Source organism: Bubalus bubalis, chromosome 24 (genome assembly GCF_019923935.1).
Source record: "Bubalus bubalis isolate 160015118507 breed Murrah chromosome 24, NDDB_SH_1, whole genome shotgun sequence".
Taxonomy (NCBI): domain Eukaryota; kingdom Metazoa; phylum Chordata; class Mammalia; order Artiodactyla; family Bovidae; genus Bubalus; species Bubalus bubalis.
In genome coordinates, this window is record NC_059180.1 from 40,032,384 (window position 1) to 40,046,003 (window position 13,620).

Below are 13,620 nucleotides of genomic sequence, written 5' to 3' on the forward strand. Positions count from 1 at the left end.
AGCCTAGCATCACACGGGCATACACCGAATCCTCTCCCCATCTTCAGGCTCTCTGACCCTTGGCTATATGGTCCACCCTACCCCTACCTAGAATTCTTGGAAAGAAAATTTTCACCATCTCACAACAGCATTGTCTGTCCTCTTGACATTTCCTTAAAATGGAAGCTGAGCCTCCCGCTCCTTGCCCAGCCTTCCTTTCTGTAATCTTAGGGGTCCACTGAGACCTTCCGCACTTCTTTTTAAACCACACTTACACCTGTTTCTCTATTCCTTAGTGGCCCATCTCTTCCTCTATGTCAGCTTCCTCCAGAATTTTCTTTCCACAGCTTAGAGCGTTCTCCTAGGTTCTGTTCATAATCTCCCCCTCCTTCAGAAAAGTTGGCTGCACACCAGAATTCTTAGAGCCCATTTTCCCCACTGACTTCTGTTGTTCTCCTGGAAAAACCTCCCAGCAGCCGGGTTGGGAGTCTCCAGGGTGGAAGGTGGCCAGCCCTCCCACATCACTGGCAATGCCTCCTTTCCTCCCCAATCAAGTGCAGAGCTCCCGCTTCTCCCCAGGACCAGCTAGAACGACCCTCACTGCAACACCAAGAAGTCCGTCTGGAAGGGCTGCGCTTCCTCTGCACCAGGAGGCAGAGACAGAAACTCCAGGCTGGGGAGGGCTGAACCCAGATGCGCCGCCGGGAAAAGCTGCGCTGGGAAGGACGGAGCGGGGTGCGTGCTCTGGTCCAGCTGCCTCGCTGGGTGTCCAGTGCCGGCCTGGGCCGCTTCCAGCACTCCTGGTGACTCATCAGTTACTCTCAGTCCTAGGGCTTGTGAGGTCAGAGGTCATGGCCAAGGGCTCCTGGAGAGGAAGTGACTGAGTGTACAGGATGAACGATACCTGGGGGCAGGTGCAGAACGAGAAGCCCCAGTTCTCTGGACACAGAGCTGGGCTCTGCAGGTCTGCCTTCGGGGTACCTACTGAGCAGCCACTTCCGGTGGGCCAGAGAGGAGGCCTGGAGAAACCAGTTCCAGCCTCCCCCACAGGGTGGAGACCCACCGCCAACCACGTTCCTCTTCCCCCATCAACCCTCCAGGGAAATAATTGATGGTGAATGGCTCCTGGGTAAGTCAGGGTGCAGAGGCTATCCCAGCTCTCCTGCCAGGAGGACAGAAGGCTCTAGGGGAGTCAGTTCGCAGCTGGGACCAGGGCGCCCCTCTGCATGGGGGCCTGGGGACAGATCCCCACCCGCACTCCTCAGTTGTGCTTCCAAGATGCAGGCTTGGGGGCTGGGGACCTGGACTCCCAGCCAGCGTCACAGACTAGGGGATCTTGAGAGTCCCCGGGATCCAGGCTCCGTGCCACCCCCCCACCGCAGCGCCCCATCTCAGAAAATGGCACCGTTCTCCCAGATGCACAAGCCATTCGAGTCATTCTTGATTCAGCCTTTTCCTCCCCACCCATTACCAACTGAAAAGGAAAAAACTCCTTCTCTGTACACGTATTGTTTTTAAAGGTTGTTTATTTTTGGCTGTGCTGGGTCTTCATCCTGCATGACTTCCTCTAGTTGCGGCAAGCAGGCGCTACGCTGGTGGCCGTATGCTGGCTTCTCATTCTTGGCGGCTTCTCTTGCTGCGCAGCACAGGCTCTGGAGATCTTGGGCTTCAGTAGTCATGCCATGGGGGCTCAGTAGCTGTAGTTCCAGGCTCTAGGCCACAGGCTCAGTAGTTGTGGTGTGTGGGCTTAGCTGCCCCAAGGTATGTGGGTTCTTTCCAGACTGGGGATCTAACCTGCGTCCCCTGCACTGGCAAGTAGATTCTTAACCACTGGACTACCAGAGAAGCCCCACATAGAGTATTTTTGACACCAGGTGTGTGGTTTTTTCCACACCAATCAATTGTCTGTGGACACCAACCAGGTGTTGTATGATTTCACTCAGGGCTGACACTAACTGGAGTTTGTGCACACCCCACAGGTTACAGGCTCAGCCCCCTACGACCTTCCCCACCTCAGATGCCGATCCAAGTGGCGTGTCCTCGGGTCACCCGCACTCCCGTCTGACACAGCTACAAATCAGGAGTTCCCATAAAGCCCATCCTCAGGTTTGCTCATTTGCTATAATGACTCACAGAATTCAGGGAAACACTTATTTATGCGGCCAGAGTATTCTATGGTGGCGGACACAGAGGCGCAGTCAGGTGAAGAAGCACTTCGGGAGAGGTCCAGAAGGGTCCCGAGTGCAGAGGCTTCTGTCCCTGTGGAGCTGGGGTGTGCCACCCCACACACGGATGAGTTCCTACTCTGGCGATCCTTGTACTTCAGGGATTTTTATGGAGCCTCATCACGTGGGCACGATCCATTATTAATTCGCTCTCCAGCCCCTCCCCCTCCCCAGAAGATGAAGGTTTCAAGCTTCTAATCATGGCTTGGTCTTTCCGGTTACCAGCCCCCATCCAGGAGCCAAAGAGACCACCAAAAATCATCTTAACAAAACAAAAGATACTATCACCTGGGAATTTTAAGGGCTCCAGGATCAGGGCTGAGGCAGGGCAGGGCCCGATGTATACATATTTGCAATGTTAGCTTCTGACAGTAAGCTTTCGGCTGCTGGAGAATCTATTTCAAAGACACCCATCTCGAATGAAGGCGATGCCAGCCGTGCGACACAGCCCGAGCTGACCACCAGCTAAGGAGCCTGGGCCCCAGCCATGAAGGTCCCCTTTTAGAAAACCCTGGGTGACCCAGATAACTGACCAGTGGGTTGACCCCACTTTTCTCTTCCTGAGCCCAAATTCCCCCTCTTAGGTTTTAAAATCAGCAAGGAATTCGAGTTTAAGTTCAGCAAAGAGTGAACCCTGGAAACCCCAGCCTGCCCACCCTTGGACCCTAATAAAGGCAGAGCTCCTGTGTGCACCCCTACCCATCTCTACCCACAACCTCACCGTGTGGCCTCAGGGTGCTCGCTGTGCCCTCCAGGACCTGTGAGTAATAAATCTGTTTTTTTTCCAAAGTCTCCTGAGGCTGGTTGCTAAGGTGTGTCTTGTGATCATAGTAAGAACCCCAGGGGCCAGTCCAGCCACAACACGTCTATGGGGGCCTCGCCACATTGTGGGCTTGGGGTGGGGCGCAGGCATTCCTCGCCACCAGGCTGAGCCGGCCACAGCAACACTTCTGACGTCCCACTGATCCATCAGTGCGTCCTGGTGCCAGCCCAGAACAAGCCCACGGGAGAGCCCAGGCCTCCTCCTCCCTCCCCTGACACAGGTCCTCCAGCTCCCCTCCAGGCTCCCCTCCCGCAATGGCCGAGATGTTTAACAAAACTCCAACAAGCTCATGGCATCTCCCTGTTCAAAGCCCCAGCGGTACCCAATGCACCGAGAAGGGGATCCCAGCACCTCGCCCCCTCCCCGCAGGCGCTGGAGCATCCACCGTGCTCACCTGCTTTCACTGCTGGCCCACGCCCGGCCCCACGGGGCCTCTCCTTCCTTTGCACCCTTGGCACCTGCTGCTCTGTCTGCTCGGAAGGTCGTGACCAACATCTTCAGAGTCGGCACTTTTCCTTTGGCCTTAGTTTAAGTGTTCTGTGGGGAAAGTGTGGAAGACATGAAATGGGCAAATGGGAGGCCTGAACAGCCTTCCCAAGGCGAGTACGAGTCTCCCGGGATCTTCAGATCCTGTAGGGGCATGTGTGCGCCTGTGTCTGTGATGAGGCTGGCTGACAGCTCTGTGGAGACAGAAGTTAACTGATAGCAATGCTAATCAGGCCTGCCCCTACAAGAGCCAGCCACCTCCCACCGATGTGACCGGTTACTATCTGTGAGGATGGACAGTGCTGCCGGCTGGTGTCCTCGTCGCCCTGTGGAAGAGGTGATGCCAAACGTGACGTTTTCTTGCTTTAGACTCAACGTTTTAAGAAAATATTTATCCATTTTTGGCTGCGTCTGGTCTTAGCTGCTGCGTAAGGGCTCTTCAATGCGTGGGCTGATCCCCGGCACCTGGGATCTTAGTTCTCCTACAGGGACCAAACCTTAACCCCTGCATTGGAAGGCAGATCTTAACCACTGGACCACCAGGGAAGTCCCTAGGCCCTAAATAGTCTTGCATCTGTTATTAGCAAATGGATTTCACCATTCCTTATGTCCCGTGTATAGATTTCTTCTTCTGTTTCTCAAATCAGTTGTAACATCTTGATGGTTTCCTTCTTCGTGAATGAGTTAAAATCTCTGATACATGCCACTTTTATATTTCTTTGAGTCATGCTTTTACCTTTTTTGGAAATTACACTTTTATTCAGTTCTTTATCTTTTGGCTGTGCCCGTCTTAGGTGCAGAACTCGGGAACTTCAATCTTCGATTTTCACTGCGTCATGTGGGATCTTTCTTAGTTGCAGTACAGGGGATCTTTAGCTGCAGCATACAGGCTCTTCATTAGTTTGGGCAGGTGGAATCTAGTTCCCTGACCAGGGATCAAACCTGGGCCCCCCGCATTGAGAGTGTGGAGTCTTAGCCACTGGACCACCAGGGAAGTCAGGTCACTTTTAACAGCTCACTATCATATCCACAGTTCTTGGGATGTCGTGTCTCCCACTTTTGTTGAGTCAATTGATTACTTAATGAAACAGTTCACAACCTTTTTCCTAACTGAGAAAACAGGCTATAGATTCTGTATTTACCCTTTTATTACTGGAACCATGTTGTTGAATCGCTCAGTCGTGTCCGACTCTGTGAACCCGTGGACTGCAGCACCCCAAACTTCCCTGTCCTTCAACATCTCCCGGAGCTTGCTCAAACTTATGTCCATTGAGTCGGTGATGCCATCCAACAACCTCATCCTCTGTCGTCCCCTTCTCCTGCCCTCAATCTTTCCCAGCATCAGGGTCTTTTCAAATGAGTCAGTTCTTCACATCAGGTGGCCAAAGTATTGGAGCTTCAGCTTCAACATCAGTCCTTCCACTGGAACCATGATACTATATTGTTTTCTAAATGTAATTATTTGGGTAGCTTCCCATGTCAGTAAACTATTTGTTCATAATGTAATTATTAATACTTGACACTCATTCTTTTTACTGTTGTACAGAACACTTCAGAAAACAATCTTATTCAGAAATCTTTGAAGAACATCTCCGAGTATTTTCTGGAGTTATATTCCTAAAAGAGAAATGGCTAGGTCAAAGGTTGTAGGTGTATATACAGGTTTTGGCATGTATTGTCAAACGAGTCTCTTTTCTAAAATCGTACAGTGACTTGTTTTCCTTTCCTCTCTTTACCACAGAAAGATGAAATGCAAATATTTGCCCTCATATCCTGTCAGAGTCTAAAGATTCTGTCTTTCTTGCCCTGGAGGAAAGGAGAACAAGTTCTCCCAACTGCTAAAGACTTGATCTCAAGCTAACCTTGCCCTCAGGTCTGCTGGGAAAGATGAGGAGACAGGAAATGCTAGAAACAGGAAGAGGGAAGGAATTCCCCCAGTCTAAATGAAGGGAGGACCAGAAAGCCTGGCAAAGTTCCATGCCAGGGCTCTGCTCCATGCCTCCAGAGCCCAAGGAGCCCAGGTTCCACCAGGTGCCAGGGTCTGGGAGTGCCCAGGGAGGACCCACCTGACCAGAATGTGGCCCTCACCCACGCCTGCCCAGCACCCGGCTGTGTTGCCAACCTTCACCACCCCACACCTGCCACCTCCACCCTCCCCCAGCAAAGAAGACATCCGGTCAGGACGCCTTGTTGGGGCCCAACTTCATGTCACCTACAGGCTGCAAATACTTGCCTCCTCAAGCCTCCAATTGCATTAGCCTGGCTGCTCCAGCCCACCCCAAATAGAGCAATTATAGGTTAATATCCATTGAGACACGGGGCCTCCAAAAGACTCAGACTCCAGTCACCCTGTTCTGCTTCCTGCCGGTAAAGAACTGGTTGTTCAATACTTTTTATGTTGTCCCTAGACTTGTCACCTGTCCTGGGGACGGTCAGGAACTTCCTTGCAGGAACTGACCAGAACAAGCCACAGACTCTCTGAACTGGGACAGGGTGGTTACTGTCATCTGCATTTCTCCTGCTTTCTCTCCCAACCTGCTTAACCCCCTGCATCCTTCCCTGGTGCTTCCCATGGGCCCCGTCTCTCACAGCTGCCCTAGACCCCAGTTCGCAGGGCTCCAGAATCATCCACACCTCAGTTGCAACTGCCAGCTGCCACACTCAACACATGACCTCACTTCAGCCGCCTTACTCTGCTCAGAGCACTGTCCTCCCCACCGGACCTAGGAGGAAATGAAGGCAGAAAGGGGAGGAGCTCACCCCAACTTACAAGACTGGGAAGAAGGAAGGCCAAGAGTGAAACGCCCCGTGGCCATTTTAAGACCTTGATAATCCGTAAACCTGAAGCCTTCACTACGTGCCATGAACATGTGAACACACACCTCCCTTTGCCGAGTGAATATAATGACCCCTTAACTGTATGCTGTGAGTTGCAGTTGGCAAATAAACATAGTGACATCCTGGAGACATTTAATACACATCTGTTCTTTTCAATTTGGCAGCTCTGTTTTCAGATTTGAGAGTAAGAACTCTTTTCCAGGACGCACACATTTTTGTAAGCCCCACCGTGATGTAGTCTGAAAGGCTACTACAGGGTGAAACCTTGTTGGTCTTCTCCCCCTCCCCCTGCAACACAATCCCCATTTCACACACAAGAAAACCACACACAAGATCCCTCTGGGTGCAAGTAGAAGAGGGCTGTGACTCACCCTGGTTGAAGCAAAATAGCATGACTGTGTTACTATGAGTTTACTACTCCCAGAAACACCTGACCAGGAAGAGAAAAAGCACAAATAATTTTACACCTTGACCTCAGAAAAATCCATCAAAAACCACATGATTTTTTTAAACAGGTAGTATAAAATAACTGTTGAAGATCCAAGACTCCCTCGCTGAGACTATAAACCCTCAACTACCATGACTAACAGCCCTCAACTATGTAACATGATCCCTACCGATCCTCATTAAGGTCTTAAATTAAGCCAGACTCTGAAACCTATCTCAACTTTGCCCTCCCCAGGAAGGAGTCTTTCAAGATGCTGCTCCCTCAAGAAGGGAAGCAACAAACGCAGTTTAGTCTTAGCGACAGGCTGTTTTGATGGTATTTTCAAGGAACCAGCATTTGATGAGGGGTACAGGACTGACACAGTGGGCGCAAAGAGCCGCAGTAAATCCTCCTGGAGTGGTGGGCACGCTCGGTTGCTTCAGCTCTGTCCTATTCTTGGCGACCCCATGGACTGTAGCCCACCAGGCTCCTCTGATCTAAGAGGCTCTCCAGGCAAGAATACTGGAGCGGGTTGCCTTGCCCCCGTCCAGATGATCTTCTGCACCCAGGGATTGAACCTGCGTCTCTTACATCTCCTGCATTGGCAGGCGGGCTCTTTACCACTAGCGCCACCTGGGAAACCCTGAGGGGTGGGCAGTACCTACCAACAGGGACAAAAGGGCACAGGTGCCTGGGAGTCAACCCACAGCGTCTGCCCCGTAACGCGAGCCCAGCTTGCCCAAGGCCACGCAGACTGTTGACAAAAAGCTGGGAGGAGCACGCAGGCCTTTCCGCAGGCGAGGCATGGCCCTCGTCCGCACCTGCACCGGAAGCCTGGGAAGCTCCTTCCCTGATTTCCCGGGCTCTGTGGCCTCAGGCTGACTCAGGAGGAAACTCCTGTCCCTCGTCCCTCCGCACTAATCCAGCCCGAGGACAATATAAACTAATTCCCTACAGATTAATTCACTCCAGCCAGCTCATGATCCAGGCTCACTACGGACCCTCAGCCCGCGGAAGCACAGGGGATGCCGGGAAGGCGGAGGACGGCCGACTTCCGGCTGCAAAAGCCGCCGGGTAGGGGCTTAAGGTGGGTGGCTGCGTGGCTGGGTGGCGGGTCGAGAATTCTGGTTTCTCAGACTAGGGGCGAGGGCGTGTGCGTACTCGCGGTGGGGGGCGAGCCCTCCGTGCCTCGAGACCCTTTCTAGCGGCCCTGGTCCTGGACGAGCCCAAAATACAAGGAAAAGCGCCTCCATGATCCAGGAGCCAAGCAGGGGCCGCGGACCCCAAGGGCCTCTGGGCTGAGCTGCCGATCAGATTGTGTCTGGCGCCCCCCGGTGGCCGTTTGAGGGACTCCAGCCCGGCTTGCCTCGGGCCTGAGCTCCCGATCAGATTGTGTCTGGCGCACCCGGTGGCCGTTTGGGGGACGCCAGCCCGGCTTTCTGCTTCCGACGGAGCCGCATGCCTCCTCCGGCGTTTGTTTCCCCGCCCGGTGGAGGAAGTAAAATGTACACGCTAACCCTTGGACAGCACGGAGATCAAAGGAGTCCATCCTAAAGGAAATCAACCCTGACAATTCATTGGAAGGACTGATGCTGAAGCCGAAGCTCCAGTACTTTGGCCACCTGACGCGAACAGCTGACTCATTGGAAAAGACCCTGATATTGAGAAAAATTGAGGGCAGGAGGAGAAGGGGGCCACAGAGGATGAGATGATTGGATGACATCATTGACTCAATGGGCATGAATTTGAGCAAACTCTGGGAGGTAGTGAAGGACAGGAAGCATGGCATGCTGCAGTCCACGGGGTCACAAAGAGTCGGACGTGACTGAGTGACTGAACAACAATAAAATCAAAAATGGGAGGAGAGAATATGTTGAGTTTTGCAAGCTGGGTGTGCAATACAGTCTTTTATCTTTTAAAACTCATTGTTAAAAGTTACATTATAGGGATTTCCCCATTGTGGACCAGTTTAGTGGTTGAGGATCCACCTTCCAAGGCAGGGGAAGGGGTTGCAGTTTCCATCACTGGTCAGGGAACTTAGATCCCACATGCCAGGTGGCAACTAAGCCTGGTCACTGCAACTACTGAGCTGGGGCAGTCTAGAGCCTGTGCTCCGCTACAAGAGAAGCCCTCACACAGCAACAAAGACCCAGCACATTAAAAAAATTGCATTATATAAACTTACATTTAAATTATATTGACAAAGGTAGCAAATAATCAAAAGTAGTCACTTCTATTTATTTTACTATTATCTGTGTTCTTGAGGTTTTTGTATCTATTATATCCATGTGGTGGAAATACCAATGTGCTTCTGTAGGTTTACTTCTGACTCCGCCTTCAGTGGCCACCTTGGTAGTCTAACATCAGCCATAAAGGGAGTATTTACACCACAGAAATGGGCCAACTCTAGAAATCAGTCCCCACCGCGCCCCCTCCCCCACTTCCCATGGGGGTCAAACATTCACCAACACACCACTTTGGTCAGACAAGGGTGGAGTGGACAGAGAACAAGCCCCACGTCTTTTGGTGTGTGTGTGTGTGTGTGTGTGTGTGTGTGTGTGGTGGGGCGGGCAGCATAGGAACATAATTGCTTTCCTCTTTGTTAAGGCCCAGCACAGGTCCTGACCATGGTGCTCAATGAGTGAGGAAGGGAGGGAGAGAGAAAATTACCTGCTAAACTGGGCTCTGTCCATTTTCTTAAGATCAGCTTCTCCAACCTCGACTGTACCTCTCAGCTGACATTTTTCCAGGTGACCTAACAGAGCTCACTGCATGGAGTGCGAGGCCTTAAATGCCAATAATTCAGGTAGTTTCCCTGGTGAAGGTCAGCCAGGGAAGGATTTTGAGTTGGGGGTGATAGAATTCACATTTTACTTTGGGATGAGAATTGGGCCTGTGTGCAGGACAGGTTGAAGATAGAAAGGAATAGAATCCAGGAAACCAGCCTGTTCATTCAAGACTTGGTTCAGCACTCAGGCCCTGTGTAGGGGCAAGGCTGTGGAAAACACCGTGAATCACAATCCATGGCCCGGGGAGTTCAAACGGACAAATACTATGAGTGTGATAAGTGTGTTGAAAAGAGCAGGTCCAGGTGCCAACAGGTGACTCATTCTTCATGCACTTGATCTTAGCCAAAAGGCCAAGAAGCAATTGACTCATTCTTTCTGGAAGAGGCAAGGAAGCTATGACCCAGCCTGGACAAGTGGAGCTTGCAGCTGTCAAAAGAAGAGGGGTGGGTCCCAGGCTGAGAGAACCGCTCAGGCAAAGGCCTGGGTCTGTAGAGGGCCTTGGAGATGTGACTGGAAGAGGAGCGCTGAGAGGAGGGAGATGGGTCTGGAAACATGGGGTTCCCACGGCCAAGGCTAAGCAGCAGCCGTCAGCATGGGGGCACAAAGCCGGTCCTGGCTGAGTGGCTGGGGGGTGTTCCCTGTATTCTCCGGTCCCGATCCGTGTCTGCAGCAACACGCAGTTCCAGCCACATCTCCTACCTCCTTCTGTGATCCAGCCAGAAGGAATACCGACTCAGAGTGTGGCTGAAGGTTCCTGACTCCATACCTGGCCCATGCTGCGTGTCAGAAGCTCTTTCAAACACACTTGTTTTCTGTCTCTGTCTGTCTGTCTCTCACATACACACACACACTCCATTTTGGAAACTTGATGCAACTTTATCATTTAGGTGGGTGTCTGGATTCAAAGTCAGTCCCCTGAAGATATTTTTTAAAAACAATTTAGGGACTTCCTCATTGGTCCAGTGGCTAAGACTCTGTGCTCCCAAGACAAGGGGCCTGGGTTCGATCCCTGGTCAGGGAACTAGATCCCACATGCCATAACTAGGAGTTTGCATGCTGCATCTAAAGGTCCCAAGTGCCACAACGGATAAAACACAGCCAAATAAACTAATAAATATCAACAGTAAGAATAAATAAAGAAATGGGCAAAGGGCCTGGCTCACTAGCTTTCCAAAGAAGACACATGATTTCCAACAGGTATATGAAAAGATACTTGACATCCCTAATCATTAAGAAAATTCAAATCAAAATCACAATAAAAAAGAAAAAAACACACTGAGATATCACCTCACACCTGTTAGAATGGCTAATACATACGGCTTATGGAATCTTAGCTCCCTGACCAGGGACCAAACCCAGGCCTCTGGCAGTGAAAGCACAAAGTCCCTGAGGATGGCTAACATTAATATTAAAAAGACAAGAGCTAACAGGTGTTGGGTAGGGTATGGAGAAAAGTGAACACTTGTTCATTGTTGGTGGGAATATAAATTGATATAGACATGACAGAAAATAGTATGGAGGCTTATCATAAAATTAAAAATACTATTACCTTAGGTTTCAGCAATTCAACTTCTGGGTAGATCTCCAAAGGAAATACAATCAGTATTTCAAAGATATTTGCACTCCTGTGTTAATTACAACAGTATTCACAGTAGCCAAGGTCTGGAAACAACCCAAGTGTCCCTCAGTGGATGAACGGATAAAGAAAATGTGGTGTAAATATACAGGGGAATATTGCTCTAAGCCATAAAAAGATGGAAATCTTGGATTTCCCTAGTGGCCCAGTGGTTAAGACTCTGTGCTCCCAATGCATAGGTTCAATCCACAGTATGGGAATTAAGATCCCACAAGATAATCACAATAGTGTGATCACTGACCTAGAGCCAGACATCCTGGAATGTGAAGTCCAATGGGCCTTAGAAAGCATCACTACGAACAAAGCTAGTGGAGGTGATGGAATTCCAGTTGAGCTATTTCAAATCCTGAAAGATGATGCTGTGGAAGTGCTGCACTCAATATGCCAGCAAATTTGGAAAACTCAGCAGTGGCCACAGGACTGGAAAAGGTCAGTTTTCATTCCAATCCCAAAGAAAGGCAATGCCAAAGAATGCTCGTACTATCGCACAATTGCACTCATCTCACATGCTAGTAAAGTAACACTCAAAATTCTCCCAGCCAGGCTTCAGCAATATGTGAACCCTGAACTTCCAGTTGTTCAAGCTGGTTTTAGAAAAAGCAGAGGAACCAGAGATCAAATTGCCAACATCCGCTGGATCATGGAAAAAGCAAGAGACTTCAAGAAAAACATCTATTTCTGCTTTATTGACTATGCCAAAGCCTTTGACTGTGTGGATCACAATAAACTGTGGAAAATTCTGAAAGAGATGGGAATACCAGACCACCTGACCTGCCTCTTGAGAAATCTGTATGCAGGTCAGGAAGCAACAGTTAGAACTGGACATGGAACAACAGACTGGTTCCAAATAGGAAAGGGAGTATGTCAAGGCTGTATATTGTCACCCTGTTTGTTTAACTTATATGCAGAGTACATCATGAGAAACGCTGGGCTGCAAGAAACACAAGCTGGAATCAAGATTGCCAGGAGAAATATCAATAACCTCAGATATGCAGATGACACCACCCTTATGGCAGAAAGTGAAGAGGAACTAAAAAGCCTCTTGATGAAAGTGAAAGTGGAGAGTGAAAAAGTTGGCTTAAAGCTCAACATTCAGAAAACTAAGATCATGGAATCTGGTCCCATCACTTCATGGGAAATAGATGGGGAAACAGTGGAAACAGTGTCAGACTTTATTTTTCTGGGCTCCAAAATCACTGCAGATAGTGATTGCAGTCATGAAATTAAAAGACGCTTACTCCTTGGAAGGAAAGTTATGACCAACCTAGATAGCATATTCAAAAGCAGAGACATTATTTTGCCAACAAAGGTCCGTCTAGTCAAGGCTATGGTTTTTCCTCTGGTCATGTATGGATGTGAGAGTTGGACTGTGAAGAAGGCTGAGCACTGAAGAACTGATGCTTTTGAACTGTGGTGTTGGAGAAGACTCTTGAGAGTCCTGTGGACTGCAAGGAGATGCAACCAGTCCATTCTGAAGGAGATCAGCCCTGGGATTCCTTTGGAGGGAATGATGCTAAAGCTGAAACTCCAGTATTTTGGCCACCTCATGTGAAGAGCTGACTCACTGGAAAAGACTCTGATGCTGGGAGGGATTGAGGGCAGGAGGAGAAGGTGACGCCAGAGGATGAGATGGCTGGATGGCATCACTGACTTGATGGACTTGAGTCTGAGTGAACTCCGGGAGTTGGTGATGGACTGGGAGGCCTGGCGTGCTGCGATTCATGGGGTCGCAAGGAGTCGGACACGACTGAGCGACTGAACTGACTAACTGACTGTTCTTACCACAGGCGACACAGTGGTAAAGAATCTGCCTATGACACCGGAGATGTGGGTTTGATCTCTGGGTCAGGAAGATCCCCTGGAGAAGGAAATGGTAATCCACTCCAGTGTTCTTGCCTGGAAAATTCCATAGACAGAGGAGCCTGGTGGGCTACAGTCTATGGGGTCACAAAGAGTTGGACACAACAGAGTGACTGAGCATGCACGCACATTCTTACCACACCCCACCCCCCCACACACACACAATGGTAACAGGTGATGGATGTGTTAATTAGCTTGAATGTGGTAACCATTTCACAATGTACACATATATCAAATCATCACATTGTACACGTTAAATATGTACAGATTTTATTTGTTAATTATACTTCCATAAAGTGGGGTGAGTCAATAAATAAATACCATCAAAGAGAAAGAAAGGAGAAACAAACCAGATGGTCTGGCAAAGATTAATCTGTTTTGCATACTTTGAGAGGTCAATTAATTAGCAGAGCAAAAGTCTACCCATTCTGTCCTGAGTAGGTTTCTTTGAGGTATCAGAGAAGACAATTTCAGTTATTTCTTGACTCTGGGGAACCTTGAGAGGTGTGTGGTAGAGCGCAGGTGATGAGACACACCTGCATGACACCTGCCTTTGT

At 49.8% G+C, this 13,620-nt stretch overlaps 1 non-coding gene across 1 annotated transcript; it reads right to left on the bottom strand.

Moving 5' to 3' along the window:
• Positions 1-4,434: 4,434 nt before the first annotated feature.
• On the bottom strand, positions 4,435-4,507 carry TRNAE-CUC. The gene has a single exon. It is a non-coding gene; the product is annotated as a tRNA-Glu (tRNA).
• Between the last annotated feature and the right edge of the window lie 9,113 nt (positions 4,508-13,620).